Source organism: Vanellus vanellus (genome assembly GCF_965231255.1).
Source record: "Vanellus vanellus genome assembly, chromosome: 2".
NCBI classification, from domain to species: Eukaryota; Metazoa; Chordata; class Aves; order Charadriiformes; family Charadriidae; genus Vanellus; species Vanellus vanellus.
In genome coordinates, this window is record NC_138906.1 from 99,344,998 (window position 1) to 99,362,538 (window position 17,541).

General features: G+C 43.3%; 1 protein-coding gene and 1 long non-coding RNA gene across 2 annotated transcripts in view; one reads left to right on the forward strand and one right to left on the reverse strand.

The window, feature by feature from the left end:
- The window catches only part of LOC309686325, a 56,346-nt gene that overhangs the window by 26,184 nt on the left and 12,621 nt on the right, over window positions 1-17,541 (reverse strand). The window lies entirely within an intron of this gene.
- The window catches only part of LOC309686322 (poly(rC)-binding protein 3-like), a gene marked incomplete at its 3' end in the record, with an annotated part of 136,880 nt that continues 123,125 nt past the window's right edge, over window positions 3,787-17,541 (forward strand). The window contains exon 1 of the mRNA XM_082498950.1: window positions 3,787-3,897. The remainder of the gene's footprint in view (window positions 3,898-17,541) is intronic.

Consider the following 17,541-nt stretch of genomic DNA (forward strand, 5'->3'; position numbering starts at 1 on the left):
CCTAACTCATGGTATTGAGACAATTGAACATGGGCTCTTAAAACAAAGTATTGACTATTTGTTCTTAAAAGATTTGACTTTATTTCCAAATTTGAATAGTGCTTTTTTTCTTTTTTTATCTTTTTTTTTTTTTTTAAGTTGGTGCATGGTGCTACTGCATTTGCAGAGCTCGATCCAGAAGAATCGAAGCACATGCTTAAGGAGAAGAATGGCATGTGGTTCATGAACCCCATAATTAGTTCCCCTTCCTAGCTCTAAGCAATAATTAAATCTGTCACTTCTGCTCTGCTGATTCATTTATTTAGCTATTTAATTGCTCAGCTGAATGCATCTTTATCTCCGGAACTGCAACATTTTATTCAGACAAAGAAAAAGCATAATCCATTATTATATTTTTTTTTTGCAAGAGCAGCGACATGTAAAAGAAAAGAACACTAATACTAGATGATTTGGTGGTGTTGTCAGTTTCCACTTATCAAACAAAACAGTGTTTAAGGGAAAACTTCAACCAGTGCTTGAGGATAGCGTTCCATATATAGGCTTGTTTCTCCAGGGAATTATGTCAAACGCGAGGACCCACTGTATCTGATCCAGGTTTCCATTTCCATAATGAGTTAAGGCACTTCCAGGTAGTAGTCATAATTTTCTATAAAACAAAAAGTCTTACCCTGATCTGTTGGTGGAATATTTTACGAACAGTTTAAAATTGCAAATATGTATTAAATTGTTACAAACTAAACGGTATCTTTTCTTTATACTTTTTCTTTTTGGCTCATGGAGATTTCCGTTATCTGTCTCTTAGATTTATCATCAAATACAGCATTTTGATCTGTAAAGCAGACGGCATTTTGAATACTTTCAAGCTTACAAAGGAGAGCCCTTCTGGATACCTCTCTGTGAGGCGTACTTCCACACACGCCGTTTTCCTCATGTTGCATTCCCAGCACCCGTAAGGGAGGTTGCAAGATTCCCCCACCCTTTTCATCCATAGGTTGGAAAAGCTGGTGTAGGAAAGGAGCATGCAAAACAGTGAGGACAGGCCAAGACGGATCAACTCAAACGGGGTCTTTTGGCAAGACGAGGAAATATTGCTTATTTTTATAACCTTTTTTGCCCCTCTTGTCTCTGAACCCTGTGACGATAGCTGATCCAGGAAGTGAAAGATACAAAACCCACCCAAAATTCAGAGAATAGGATATTTATCTTTCACTTCTGGCAGCAGTGGCTCAGTTCCGCCAATTTATTCATCTGCCTGGCTGGCTGGATTTTTATACCACGCACGCAATCTTGCATTTCACTCCATTGGTGACTTATTTTTGCTGTCTTGTTACTCAGTTACAACCATGCAGCTATTTAAGTCATAGGTCGTGGTTTTCCCAGGTAAGCTCATTATTCTAAAAACATTTTACTGCTTACCTGGAGGGGGTTTTGTCATTGAGGATTATTTATATTTTATTTTTTTTCCTTCAGCAAAAGTCCTGTCCACTCCTTTGCAATGCAAATCATGTCTGTACCGCTGCTGTGGACACCCAGCTTGGCCCTGCTTGAAGTAAAAACCAGGACCCAACGTAAAGATCAGCCTGTGGAACCGGCGGGGCTTATTATCTATATTGCAATACTTTGCAAATACAGCTGGACGTCCTGCCATACCTCCAGCTGCTGGGCTGGGCTACACGGACCTCTACCCTGCCTCTGCCAGAATGGGGGTCTCTGCTTCGCTCTCCCCCATCCTCAGGGAGGGCTTTGTCAGCCCGCGGGCCGGTGGCTTTGGCCCGACGATGCTTAGTCCGTATTGGTCGTGTTGGTGTTATTGTTCTGCATCTGTGCGCTCCGGGTTTACTGCAAGCTCTTTGTTGAAATAAAGGGTATTTCTGTCCCTGCTGAAACTGGGAAGTCTGGGAATCTTGTGGGCAGTTTTGTTCCTGCAAGCCTGCGCACGTGATTTTTGGACTGGTGTTTTGCATGAGCTTCACTTAAATATTTTCTCTTTTAAATGCGTTTCTTCCAACGATCTAAAAGTACCCTCTTTGTTATGTAGGGCACACGCTTAAATTCGGGGAATTAATAAGCCAGCAAAAACCATCTCTGGACATCCTTTGAGGATAGGGGTGCTTTGAGGATAAGCCTGTATGTGAATGGGTTTAGTATGAGAAAGCAGTGTTCACTGCAGCGGGACAAACAAGTGCGATCGGAGGAGGGCATGGGAATGAAATGGAAAAAATAACATTTATTTGCAGTAGAAGAGAAGTTTATTGTTGAGTTGGTAGAAACCGAACAGAGGCAACACAGAGACAATTTCAGACGGCTTTTATCTCAGTTCTGAAAGAGCATGAGGTTAGTCAATAGGATTAACTGCTTTTACATAGATTTGTACATAAACATTGAGACACGAGAGTTGGAGGGACATCAGCTGAGTGCCGTCCGTCCCTTTGCAACGATTACATTCAGGAACGTCTGTGGGGGGAATTAGGTGACAGTGACTATCGGCTTCCCCTCGCATGAACCTAGCTGTTGTCATCCTGCCATCAACAGGCTGGAAGTTACCATCTCAAAGGCTTTGCAGAGTTTACAAGCAGTCAAATGGGACCGAGACCACCCCCTTCTCCCACCCTGCCCTGCCCTGCCCCCCCCCACGCCACAGCAGGCAGAGTCCAGCTACATACGCAGGGCCAACTGGAGGTTTGCAAAGTGGTCCAGGCACTGCTGGTGGAGGCACTCTGATGGATCAAGGGTGTTTCGGATTTGGGTTTTTTGTGTTGTTTTTTTTTTTTTTTTTTTTTTGCTGGTTTTCTGCTCTAACTTACTGTACAGTTAGAAACCTCAGCCTGGAGTTTCTCCTCACTCACAGTGCTGGAAGATGCTGGTGTAAAATATGTCGAAATCAGATTAGATTCAGTCCCTCAGTTTTGATACAAATGCGCCCGAGTCTGTACTTTATTAACGTATTGATTTACTTATTGGCGTATTGGGAACCTCTTGTTAATGTTTTAATTTAGAGAAGTCATTGCTTATACTATTAGCGTGAGGTAACGTACCTGTGGGGTTGGAGGCTACCTCTGACCAGCCCTGGTCACTGTGCTCGGTTATATAAGATGCATAGGCTCGGGCACCTATAAATATTAGCACGCAGCTGTCACAAAGGGATTGTGAGCGAGCCGCTTGGGACCTCGAAAACATAATAGCTTGGCACCCAGAAATATACAACTTTGATAACGTGTTACAAGGTTACGTATTGGGGGAGACGGTAGGAAGGTGGCGACTGCTTTTAATCTTTGTCTCTTTTTTTAAAAAAATTGTTTTTCCTCCTTTGTACTTCTGGTATACTTCGGATCTTTACAATTTTTATCACATTAGGATGTGACATTCCTGGCCTTGACAGTGCTTTTGTTTGGATATTTATAGCAGCTTCTGGTCATTGTTGAGCAAAGGAGATTGCCCTGCCCTCTGGCCCTTTCTTAAGCAGATTTTGGGCAGAAGCTCCTCTCATGTGGCACTAATTGCAATGATTGGTGGAGGGGGGGGATGTTGCGAGCGCACTTCGGCTGACTCGGGCTTATCTGCCAAGGGCTAAGCCAGGGGAGGGAGGGAGGAGTAAACGGGAAGAAGGGAGGAAAAGGGTGAAAGAGGAGAAGAAGGAAAAAAAAAAATATAAAGGAGGGGAAAAAACCAAAAAAAGGGAGGGAAAAAAACCCAAACAAACCAAGAAAAAGCTCAGCTTTGCTGCTTCGCTCCGGTAGGGCTGAGGGCTGCCGGCCATCTGTCCGCGCTCGGGCGGCGGGGAGGGAGCGGGCTGGCCGCAGCCCCGCGGGAGGGCGGCGCGGAGGGAGCTGCGCACCCCGCCGCGGGAGGAAGGGAGCGGCGTGGGGCCGCGGCCGGGCTCGGGGAGCCGCTCGGCAGGTGGGTACCTCTGCTCTGCCCCGCGTGGGGAGGGGGGGGGGGGGAGAAGGAACAGGAGGAAGCCTCTCCCGCTTTTTGGAGTTGGAGGGTGGTGGAGGAGGGGGTGCTGCCTGCGGGGGGAGGTGGGATTTGGGGTGGGGTGGGGTGGGGTGGGGTGGGGTGGTGGTGGGGTGTTTGCTTTGTTTTGAGCTTGCAGGAGCCGAGCGTGCTACTTTTGCGGGTGCTTTAAGGGTTGAAGTTTGGCTCCTCTGCCTGCCCGGGACAGGCTGCGATGGGCGAAGTCGGGAAAAGGTTGAAACCAACAAGTTGTTGTAGAAGTGATTTGGGGGGGGGGGGGGGAAGAAGAAGCTGGTCAGCCCTGCGATGAAGCGCTGAGATACCTGGTAGGGACCGTCCGATGGAAAGTGTGCGCTTCCCTTCGGGCGAGTGACCCCGCCTGAGCCGGCAGCTGCGGGGTTTAAATGCCATAATATCTTATATAGAGGGTGTATGGGGGGGGTTGTTCCCCTCTTTCCCTGCAGCCACCCCACCCCCCCGGTTTATAGTTTGCTGCATGTTTAAGGTGAAATGGGGAGAGGCGAGAGCTGGCCCTGGCCGAGGAGAAGCAGAGGGACTGGGGGGGGCGAGGGACGACGATTAGAAAGGCAGAGGGTAAGGCGTTTCTGGCGTACTGGAAACCAGCAGCACTCGCAGAAGTAACAGAACCGGAAAGTTGTCCCGTATTTTTTGGGGGTATCAGCGTTGGAAGTTGCTTCTTTTTATTTAGCTGGTAACGTTTCTGGAGGCTTTTTTGTTTTGGTTTCGAAGTTGCTTAATGTAAACAGCCCGAGTAAACGATCGTGCGGTAGTGCTGTGCGCTGTGCGGTGAGGGAAAAGTGAACTTCAAAGTGTTTCTTAAAGAAAAGTTAGCAAATATATGGTAGCTTTATGATAACAGTCATAAGAGAGGACTCTGAACTTCATATCTCTCTTCCATTATTATTATCATCTTTAGAGATGCAAGAAGTTTTGTTGCTATGCGCCAAAACCTGTGCTTTAATCTCTTCGATACATCTGCTAGAATGTCCTATTACACCGGCTATGGTTATGTTTAGTGTACAATTTCTATTTGTGTTTCTGATAAACAGTTAACACATATTACCTAATATTTTAACGGCTCTTGTGTAGATTATAGACAGCAAAATGCTGTCAGAGCTGGAAATTGCTGTGTGTGTTGATCTTCAAATGTTTAAAAAAAAAAATAGCTGTTAGAAGTGTGCGTGCCATCCAGTCTAGCAGTAGGTCTTGTTTGTTTCTTTTATATATGGTTTTAAGTAGAACAATAGTAAAAAAATGGATTTGAGCAGCTGGTAATCCATTTGTTCCCCACTTATCCCTACAAAGATTCCTGGTGCAAAGTTCATGAACTGTCACAGAGAATGGTTCAAAATGGAATCCAGGAATTGGCCATACTAAAATCCGGCAAGGGTTTATAAATATAAACTGAAAAGCTGAGGCTTGCCTACTCATAAACCTCTTAATAAACAAATCGGCTATCTAGTATTCCGCTTCTTGTGTTCAAGAAAAGAAAAAACTTGATCGATCATGTGGTTATAATGCCATAGCTTCTTAATCTATAATCAGGTGAACAAAAATATTTTTTATTTTCCTTACAGTCTGAAAGAGCTTGTTTCTTACAAAAGACCTTGCCCACCCTTTCTTTATCCTATCTGTGTCCATGCTCCAAAAATAAACCCTCAAGAATATAACTGTTTGTTTTACTGGTTCTGTTCCTTATCGCTCTTGGTTTCCAATTTGTGCTGGTTTGAGTATTTCTGTAATATTGAAGTCAGTTGCTATTACCTCCTTCAAGGGCCATATTTAAAAACATTTCTAGAGTGTGTGCAGTATGATAAAGCATAGCAACATGGATATATTCATTTTATTCTTACGTGGCTCAATATATTTTTCTTGTTACTTCAGAGAACTTAGAAACATGATAAACGGTCCATTAGTGGTATTGGTAAGAAATACGTTAACGCAAGCGTGCAGTCAGTAGGAAAGCATTTTTATTTGAAAGCCTTCTCATAACAGACATTGTATTACTAATAATCTTAATGTGTAACCAGTGCTGCGTATCTTCAATGTTAGATTAGATTTGCTTTTAGGTACTTTGTCAATATAATTTTTATTCGGGTTAACTGAATTTCTACCAGATGTCCAGGCTCCTTGTTTCTTTTCAGCCTTTGCAGCCTCCAAATACCGCAGGAATTTGCCGGGCGAAGGACTGGGTGTGCGTGGGGTGGGCGTTTCAGGATGCAGCCCTTCTTCTCAGAAACCGGCCTCAGTATTGTTAAGGCATTGACGTCTGATATTAACGTAAAGCGAAATGTGTTATTAAAAATATAAGTCAAATCCAAAGACTGCCGTGTTGGTTGGATACCCCAAGAGCAAGCTGGAATAGCCTTCGCTGACAGATTAGTGAAGATGTGGTGAGCGACTCTTGAAAGCTGCGAGGGGAGTGCTCGGTTGCCTGTGTGTGAAGCTGTTTGCCACGAAGCCGTGGCAGGGCGAGAGGCTGTCCTAGCCGAAGCGTGGTGGTTTGCACCCCTCGTGGCGCTCTGCGCTGGGGGAAGCCGGACGAGACACAGAGGGGGAGAGGATGAGCCGTCCCTCCTGCTCGGGATGGGTGGGAGGCCGGGGCTGAGGACACTGGGCAGGGACAACCGCAAGGAGGTGCTGCAACAGGGAAAGGGTGTATCAGTGCAGCAGAAAGTCATGGGGAAGCTTGCCAAGCTGCTGGGGGATGCGGCTGCAGCCATGGGTGTGCGCGGCAGAAGTGTGAAAGAGGAATTTGCAGGAGGGAAGGGTTTTAGAGTGGCAGATGCTGTGGCAAAACGCATGGTGGTGATGGTTTGAGGCGGGCAGAGAGGTTGGAGGTCTGATGGAGCAAGGGTTAAAGGCAGACTGGTTGGCCCCAGGAGCAGTCCGGAGTGTCAAAGCTCTTGAATGCTACCGTAGGGAGACTTTGCAGCTGGATGGGTGACCCAGTTAGGGTGTTTGGGGAATAAAGAGTCAAAGACTGGGAAGTGACCATCGGCGTTCCTGCTCATCATCCCGGACCGAGGAGGAAGTCTTGGGCAGCTGAGCCGTGGTGAGATTAGCTACAGTAATTATAACTGGGGTGCAGGGGGAGGGCTGGCAGCCAGGAGGCAGGGGAATGGAGAACAATCTTTGGCCTTTTCTGTTGCATACGTGAAATCTATTACAGTTCAAAGCAAAATGTAAGGATAGGAACTCAAAATGAATCTGTAGCATGGAAACTGTTTGTTCTCATTGTTAGTCTTTCCCAAAGATTGTCAGTTAGTGGGGTCTCCATCTTCTGGCGTTTATAACAACATCACGACCGGAGATTGTAGAGTGCACAGAAAATTATTTTCGTAGAATTTGCAAGATCATTTTTCTTTAAAACAAACCTTGTTGCACTTTTAATAACAGATGCACTTTGTTGCATTCATTTGCTAAGCAACAGACCCGCTGTGTTGGCTGCGAAGCCCAAAAGCAAGGGAGGCTTTGACACACGAAGTAGAGCTTACGTAAAGTTCACGAGCAGCAGCAGAAAGAGTGAGGGATGAATTCTCTGGGTTTTGTTCCCTACCTTAAAGTATTCTAAAGTTGGGTATTTTTCTCTGCTGGCTGCCATCAGCAATAGAAGTATCAACAGGAGAAAAATGGGTCGCTTGGGTTTTAGCATTAAGCAGCAAATCCAGGGCCAATAGGATTTAGTTGGGATGTTAAGGTTTATTCAGTGCATTTAGTTAATGAAGTTGGGGGGGGGAGGAAGTAAGTGTCTGGGGTTGGGGGAGGGGACGAAATGGCCTCCTGCCACCGGGCGCATCCTGCGGTGACTCCTCCTGATTGATAGATGCTCCACAAGACAAAAAAGAGCTGAGCGAAGGAGGTTTTAATTAAAAAATAGCAGCTTGATGCCAGCTCTTTTGGATTAAAATCAAGCAGAAAATCTTTGTAATAGATATCCACCTAGTCTTAAGGGGGTATGTTTTTATGGAGTGTAGCGTCCATCAGTCAGGGGGAGGGAAGAGGGACATGGTAATACGTCCAAGTGCCTATGAAGCGGTTATAAAGCCATGAAAATATTCACCAAGTACAATCGTATGTTAACGTTCATCAATCAGGCACAGAAATTAAGCTCAGGTCAACAAACTCCCGTTGCAGCAGTATGCCAGGATTTCTAGCAGACGGCCCCACCGTCCCTGACGCACACGGGTGGCCCTTCACTGTGCTCACCCGTAGTCTGAAGCCTTTGTGTCCCCTGCCAAAGGCTGTCATTTTGTGTACACACACGCTGTTCAGCATCTTGACTTGCTTGCCGAGCCCTCAAAGCCTTCAGTACAGAGACACAAAAAACAATTAGTATAGAAAGTCATTGTTATTTAAAATAACTAAATAAAATAGAAGCTTATTATCTAGACTTCAAAAAAATGCAAACCAACATGAATGAATCTTTTTTTCCAAGAGGGTTAATTTATTAATTTTTTTTTTTTTCATTCTGTTCCTCTACATGCCAGACTCCCACTCAGACCAGACCTTGTTTTTCCCAAAGCTGTAATGGTCATTTAGAGTCTGATGAACTTTCTTGTTCTGCCCGCCCCCTCAGAGGTCCGTGCTTGACGTTGTACGTTGACGCTGGTGGGAGTCATTGAGCAGCGATTAAGGCTGTCAAGACTTAGCCCAGGGACCTCAACAGATTTTGCTTCTGAGAAGGTTGTGGGCATCGGTGGCAGGATTTGACTGTAACAGTATGGTATAAATAAGCAGCAAACTTATAAAATGAGTAAAAAGAACATGGTTTAGTTGTGGTTTTCGGCAGTGTTAGGTTGATGGTTGGACTCGAAGATCTTAGAGGTCCCTTCCACCCTAGACGATTCTATGATTCTACCCGTTGTTCTCTGCATAACCTGTTTGCTCAATGGCTTGATGCAAGTGCGTGAGGAGGGCCCTGCAGCATTTCTTAGTAGGATTTATTGCAGTGACACCTGGAAACTTCTGCAAAATGGTTCAGAGAAAAACTTGAATGTGTGTTTTCTGGTTGTGTTTGTTTGTTTGACCTCACAGTTTAAGACAAACATTTTCAAATAATCTTAAAAAGCAATGAAAACGTTTAGAAAAACACTGTTTATTTGCACTTCTCTGCATTGTTCTGTACTGCTTTATTTCTGTACGTTCAAAGTACGTTTACTGAAAAGCTTTTGGCTATACTTACAGACTAGTTTAGGGACATGTCTGTAATAAGAGACAAAGGATAATTTTGCTAAAATAAAAAAAAAAATTAAACACCACCACCAAACAAAAGGACTTGACTGTGATGCTTAAAGGGAGGCTTTATGAATGTTCAGCCAAGTTTTAGAAACTGGGGGTGGCTGTGTCGGCACCGCAGTCCCGGGCACACAGCAAGAGCCTGGGCAGCTGCATACAGAGCAACCAGAGCTCTAGAAAGACTCCTGTCGTCTTTTAAATACGAATAGGTATGTATTTTTTGGTAAGCAAATACAGGTAAGATATTAGCACTAATCCAAGGCTTTCATAAAATGAAAACTGAACAGTCCGGTTGTCCCGGTGGTAACAAGGGAAGCGCAATACCATCCCAGATGCACAGCGCTCTACAGAAGAGCAAAGAGAGGGCATATGTTTTCCAAAAAAATAATACTTTTGGATGTAGGTATATGGCAATGAAGTGCTTGGTGCAATGCCCACATCATCTAGTCCTGTATTTATAATGGCCTATTACCTTTACCCCCGTTGGCTTGTATTTTTCTCGTCAATGGGCAGTAAAGCACCTATTCAGCATTTGTGCCTGATTTAAACTAATAGAAGGATAGAATCTGAGCTTTGAAGACCGTAAAATGACTTTTCTGTGGTTTCATTCAATTAACAAGACTGTGTGCGTACCTTGAGGATCTCATTAGCATGATTGTGGCTGTGTGCCAGCATCTAGCCAGAAGAGCTAATGGAAATTTTGCTGGCTGTTTTGTAACATTAAACATTCTATAGAACAACAGCAGAGACTTTAAATGAAAAGGCTGTAAAAACATTGGGGGCAGGTGCAACCTTTGTAAATGCTATAAATCCACTCAATAATTACTATATAGTACTGGATTAAATACTGGAAGTCCCTGAGCTGCCTGGATCTGGTGGAGATTTGCTTACATATGATCAAAGTGATTAAAAAGACTGTTTGCCTTTTTTCTTGATGTATGTTATACCTATGAAAGTAAATGAAAATAAAATGTTTTGCTCCTGGAAATAGGAAAACATACGAGATGTTCTGATCTGCTGTTGTTCTGATGTGCAAGTTCAGAGTTTTCATTCACAGCGATGAGAATCGGGTTTGGAGCCTCAACTCCTTTCAGTTCAGAGATGTTTAAATCGCTGGGTCTTGATCGAGTAGACTGGAACATCAGAAGTTACACTGTTAGATTTCTCTGGGAAGGGCGACGGCTCCAGGCAGGCACTGAGAGAGATATACTTCGTTTCCCTCTCCCTCTTTCCCCCGTTGGCGTTCACACTGTACAAATAGAGATGCCCGGCAGGTAACGGAAAGACTGTCGCTGTTAATTAAGTACTGCGAGCATCCCACGATGCTTACGGTGGACTGGGGTGGGGCAGGGAAGGTTGAATAAAAATCACAAGGGCACTTAAACCTTGCTTGTGACAATGTCTAATGCCCCTGCAGTGTTTTTAGTGTCAGATAAGATACTCTGAATCTGACCCTGTGTTTTAAAATACTGCTGAAATTTTGAAGGCTTCTGTTATTTGTGCAGGAACGACAGATCTCTGACAAAAGCCTCCAATGTGAGCCATGGTGGTGGAGCCTCCAGAAGCTGTGCTCTCCTGTGATTACCTACAGCAGCTGCCCAAACAGCCTCCAATGCTGACAGAAATGCATATGCGCTCGGGGGTGTCTGTTGTGACTGTCACATGCCAAGTGTGACTCTCCCACACTTCTAACCGGCATTGCTGTTGGCCTCCTGTTTGCTTACAGGAACCACAATTGCCTATATATCTCTGGGAGCTTCAGTGCCAATTAATCTGTCGGCGTATCCCGTTGTAACGTAGTATGTGCCATCATAGTATTCCACCTCTCATTGGTAGCTAATTAGCATTTGTGAGTAATTTCACCCATGTCTTAAAAAGCTTGCTTGAAGAAGACACTGATCTTCTGCAGTGGCATGGTAGCTTCAGGGATACCTGTTCCTGGTACTGGCTGTGGAGCAGAACGCATTAGCTTAAACACTAGAAATGCAAATAATTTCCTTTTGCAGCTAATAAGACTGTCATGACTGAATGCAACGGTAGCTCACCTGTTTTGTGTCGCGCCCACAGAGGATTGCATCTGTGACCAGTTACTGAGCATCAGCTGATGAGTGGTACTTCATAGTCAGTGGGTGATACGATTTCCTTGCTGTTGTGTGAATATATTTTAGTGTGATTGGATGATGGTTTTTGATTTCTCAGAAACATCCTTCCCACTCTCTTGATTTTTAGTTTCAACGAAAAAACATAAAGGGTTATCAAACGTTGGAACAGGCTGCCCAGGGAAGTGGTTGAATCGCCATCCCTGGAGGTATTTAAAAGATGGGTAGACATGGTGCTGAGGGACATGGTTTAGTGGTGATTTTGGCAGTGTTAGGTTAATGGTTGGACTCTCAGATCTTAAAGATCCCTTCTAACCTAGACAATTCTATGATAAAGGGCAGCGTTATGGCCATCTAGGCAACCTATCATGATATTCCCGTATTTTCTGATACTAGTTTTCTTCTGACAAAGGTAGCCTTAACATTTGGATTGGCTAAACTTTTATTGGGTTTTGTTTTACTGTGTTGTTTGAGTGGGCAAAAGTATCAACGCTGCTTGTGGTGGATTACGTGTGTGTGTATATATATATGCCAGTTTTGTTGGTAGCCACTTCTCGACCTCAGACTTGCTGGGAGGAGATTGCTGACATGATTTGGACCCTGGGCTTTGCCTTGTCATCCCTGCATTTCATTTTTTGGTAATCTGCTCACTGGGAACTATTCACTTCTAATCCTCTTCATTGTCTGAAAGGAAATCAGTCTCACAGCGCTGTGACCTTTTCTTGCCTGTTGTACCTCCGGTGGAGAAACAACCCTGATTCTACTTTGAGTGGGTGTGTGAAGTTACTGTGGAGTTGGCAATAAAATACAAGCGAGGCTTTACAAAAAAAAAAAAAAGTGTACAGAAACTATCCTTTTTACTGTGCTTTTATTACATTGGATTGTGCATAGATGGATGGGCTTTTAGTTGGCTCAGGGAGTGAAGGGCCCACCAATATATATCTAAACCTTTCGAAAGCAACTTTGAATTCCCTTAGGAGCAATGCATTAAAGTGCCTATGAAAATGGAGTTTTCTTTTACCTTGTGACCTTTCTTCTTTCCCATCACTAGACAGGAAAGACCCAGTCTCCAGTGAATATTATTATTAGTCAATAACGTTAAAAGCAGCACATCGTATATATATTGGGAGATAAATAATAAAGAAAATAGCCAGAACTAGGGTTGCCTACGGCTACTAATAAAATGTCACCTTCATTTGAGCTCTGTATGCCTCTGAGATCATACTTAACAATACATAAAAATCTGATGCTCTCAATGAGAATATGGCTGAGTTGACAGATAAAGAAATGTATTTCTAAATAACATCCTTAAAATATACTGGACAAGCGTAAAAGATTGCAGATGCACCTAAAATGTGTTTCATTTCTAGTTCCTAGGCTGCTAATGCAATTCAGTTTTTTCAGATACGTATAACTTTATATAGGGGGATTACCTTATGCAGAGCTTAGTAGATTTTACAAAATCCTTTCTGGATGTGTTGATTTCAAAGATATTAATTCTTACTCACTTGGAACACTTAACTGGGTACTTTACTTAACTACAACTTTAAACCATGGCTGGCGACCTTCTAAAGAAAATTGTCATATTTATACAACATTAAATTTCTTGCATGTTTTTGTTTATAGAATCTAAGCAAATCAAGTAATATTTGTGCACACATTTGCCCAAGTTTAAAAGGAAATTAATTTGCACTGTTATCTCTGCTTTCTGAGAAAATTCTGAGAAACGAGTTTGCTGCTGGGAATGGTCGCAGAAACATCCAGCTGAAGTAATTCTGGATAGGTACTTTTATTTTCTTGATAGCAATTGCAGTGTTTTGGGGGGTGGGGACATCCACAGAATAAAACCACTTTGGACCTCCAAATATGTCTAAAGCTGAGGGCGAAGTTGTCTTCAGAAATTACATCCTCACAGATTCAGACTAGCGACGACTTTGGCTCAGCGTGTCTTCTGCTGCACGCCTTATTTCAAGAGATTATTAGTCAAAATTTGAAAACTATACAGACATCTCTTGCAGAAAGTCGATGATCTGTCTAATAATCCTCCATGCTCTGGGGAAAGCCAGAGAAAATGGTGTGCACTTGCATGCTTTTCGTTGAGAACCATTTATTAGGGTAGATGTCAAGTGGGTCGGCTGTAGTAATAAACAAAAATGGGTTTACAGCTCATGCTGCAAAACTGGCTTTTGTGTCTGCAGCTTTGAATAACTGCTTGTGTAACAGTCTTGCTTACACACGTCTCGTTCACAAAAAGGACTTATTGAACTGTATTTGTTCAAATAAATCTCTTAATTTATGATGTATAATCAACAAGTTATGCAGTTCATCTTAATTTTGACTTAATACTATTGTTTGATTACTGTTTAGTCAAAGTCAGTAGTTTTGTGTAAGCACTTGGGTGCCTAATTTATGTACCTATAAGTAGCTTGTATATACACATAGTGACTTTGTGACAAAAAATGGTATTGGGGGAGATTCTGAGCCATAAATATCTTCTTCTGTTTCTCTTTTTTGGCAATCTGAAGTGCCATTGATCTGCATTCTTAACCAATGATGACCTTAGATTTGTAACCATAGCCATATTTTAATATCATTTACCAGGTTAGTTTTTGCAAATCAAACCAGCTGTTTCTATGTATTCCATGCATTTGCTGCCTTAATTCTTTGGGAGAGACTGAAAGTTGTCCTGAACTTTGACATGTGTGCAGAAGACCAAATGTGATAAAACGTTGAGCTGGAGGTAGCCCTGTCCTGTTGTAACATCCAAGGCAGGCGTTGAGCAGGATGAGATGTCCACAGAACCCCTGACAGAATTTGTCCTCCGTTATTCTGTTGAAGCAGTGGGATGAGAACAGGTTTCTGTCTAATCCCCGAGAGCTCTTGGGATCCTCTATGCTCCTGCATCCCAGGAACATCCATCTTTGTGATGACACACAGATGCTACCAGCCACTTCTGTTGACTTGGGCTGCAAGATGACATCCCACTGTGAATGTGATGTGTGATACTGCTGCAGCTCATATCTGAATAAGATAATGAGCTTTTTCCCAAGTAACAAGTGATAGGATGAGAGGAAGTGGCTTCAAGTTGCATCGGGGAGGTTTAGATTGGATGTTAGGAAAAATATCTTCTCTGAAAGGGTTAGCAAGCACTAGAACAGGCTGCCCAGGGAAGTGGTTGAGTCACCATCCCTGGAGGTATTTAAGAGACATGTAGATGTGGCACTTAGAGACACATTTCAGTGGTACACTTGGTAGCATTAGGTTGGTTGGACTTAGTGATTTTAAGGATCTTTTCCAACCTAAATGTTTCTAAATGATCGCAAGATCTATGGAAACTCTGTTTTCACAGTCTCTGTCATCTTCCCTCAGCCATTTCTCCTCACCTTCCCTCCCCTCTTCAGAAGATCCTCTGAGTTTTAAGCCTTCTGTTGGGGTGAAAGAAGAAATAAATGGGTTTGCAAAGATACCTTCTCTCAGTTATGGAACCAGTGGAAAGGGAGAGTGAGAGTGGTATGGCCGTGAGATGAGAAAGGGAGAGTGAAAGTCTTTGTGATATGTTTGGGTAGAGAATGCTTGCCTTGTTATGTGGATTTTTTTCCATGTTCCTAGGAGGAGATATGTTTAACGACATGGGAAAGGTCTAGTGATTGGTACAGGAACACTACACCATAATGCCTATTGTATCCCCCACCACTTCACTTCAGGCGGGTTTTTTTTTCCCTTCAAAACTGTCTCAGCCCCGATACTTCTGATGCCAGCTGAAATGGGAATAAATGCTACAAGAAGGTGCTGTGGTGGCACGTGAGCAGACAGCCTTGGACAGCATCCAGCGCATCTGAAACCTCTGTGTGAAGTTGTGCGTGTCGGCATGTCTGCCTTAGCAAGGGACTCTTAATGGGATGGAACAAGTAGGCTTTGGTTGGTTGTTGACTGATCCTCCCTAGTAAACACTGGTGTATTATCTAGTGTCCTGTAACAGTGCTGTAGACACAAGTGCGTGATGTAAAAATAATAATAAAAATAATTAAACAAAAAGCCTCTGTTGCGGCAAGGGGCAATCTGTAGCTGCACTTTTAACTACTGCAATGTTTCTCTTCTGAGCTGATTATGATCACACATCTTGGGTGTGTTTGTGGAAAAATACCATTGTACAAATGTTTGTCAGCAAATGGACTGCAGTTGATTACCTTTCTTGAACCTGACATTCCATAGCAGAAAAAAATGTCTCTAATGTCCATGTTTGTGGGGCAAAGGGGTGTATTCTTGTCCTCTAAAGCTTTTCTTGAGCTTTCGTGACAATTGGCAATCAAGTAACAAAATCTTCCCAAGATGTGTGTGGCAATGCTATTAAATGTTAAAAAAAAAAAAAAAAAAAAGTCTTGCTTGCCTCTTCCTAAAGCCATGGTAAATCAGTTGGATTATCAAATGCACACTTAACAGTATCACAAGCGTGCGATCCAAGGTAAAATACTGCTGTTTCCAAGAATTTAGTGGGCAAAGTTATATCTGGTTATGAGTATGGTACATCTGATGTGAGGGGGGGAGTGTTCCCCAAAGCTGTTCCCCAAAACAAGGTCTCCCCCTACCTTTGGCTCAGTCTGCCGTTGGTGGAGAGAGAAGCATCTCCAAGCAGAGCAGCTTGGAACTGCCTGCCTCAGAAGCCAGTTGTTTTCCCCAGACGATTGGGAAAGCCTTGCTAGGCTGAAGTTAACCCCTGAACATACATCCACTTGGATACATCAGTATTTGGCCCCCTGCACTGCTAACTAGTGCATCACCCCAGTCCTCCTGCAGATCATCTAAAACGACCATTCAAGTGGGCTCCTTGTGTAGTGACAGCGATGAAGCCACAGCAGCACAAAACCAGGGGAGAGCCAGAGCTTTTACTGGCATCCAAAACGTGGGTTTGCAGGTTGTGCTTATGTCTGCGGGGTCATGGCTGCGCTGCCTGCACAGTGCCCGGGGAAATCGTTGCTCTCGGGTTCGCTCAGTCCGTGCTGTGGTACAGCAGCGTGAGGGGTACGGCAGCAGCCTTCTGGATCTCATATAAATCTTAAGGTCAGCTTCTTGGCCTCTTTTGTAGACTCCTGCTGCTCTCTTGAATGTATTTGCAAAATCAAATTGCACTTTTTTTTTCCAGTCTTTGAGGTAAATCTCCGCTTATTCCAGTTTATGTTTTATAAGCAGGTATTGCTTATGTTGACATTATCTGAAAATCTGCAAGTTGGCTTAATTGAGAGCAAGTCTTGCTGTTTGAGACACATCCTGGGCACTTGCTATATGTTCATCTTTAACTGTTATGATGAGTTATTTGCCATGTTAATGCTATTATTCCCGTCTGGTTAGTATTAACAACCTGTTTCCCATAAGTTGCAGGGGAAAATAAAAATACTTCTTTTGGACAACCCGTCTTCTAACTTCATACTCAACTTTGATGACTGTTAGAATTCATCTCTGCTATTGGGTACCCAGACAGCAAAACAAACCCCAGTCCATTCTGTTGGCAGATGACCATAGGGTTGGGCTGTGTCCTGCTAGGCACAAGGCTCACCTGTTCTGGTTGAAAGGGCCACGTGTGTGAAATGGCTCCACCTTGATTAAAATGCAGTCCCACGCCTACTGCTGGGGGGTGTTAAGTTTCGAGAATGTTTGGCCTACATTCTTCTGTTCGGTTTTTTTTGGTTTTTTTTTTTCCCTTCTTTACCGAAAGGAAATTGCTTCTCATCTTATCCTCTACCAGGACTCTAAATAATTCTCCTCTTTCATCTATATTGTTACCTGTGAGTTATTTATAGTCTATGATCACATTTTGCTCAATCCTCTTTTCTGGATTATAAAACTTTAGCTTCCTTAGTCTGCCTTCATATTCAGTATCTTATCCTCCAATACCTATATCATTTAAGTTAACCTTCTTTGTGTATGCCTAGTTATTTTAGATCTCTTTTTGCAATCCGTTGAGATAACAGCTGCATGAGATATTCCATTTGTGGTCACATCATGGCTTTGTACTGTGGAATTATTACCTCCCTAGATTTATAGGAGATACATGCCCATTGAAGACCAGCAGTTGCTTCTCCTGCAAACAGATCAAACTTGCAATATAATCTTTGGTCTCCAATCAAATATTGACCCTACTTTCAGATGGCATAACGCTCAATGCTTTTGGGCAGCTACAGTTTTTGTCAGAGCTGCTTATATTCCAACCTAAAGCAGGCATAGCTTTATTATG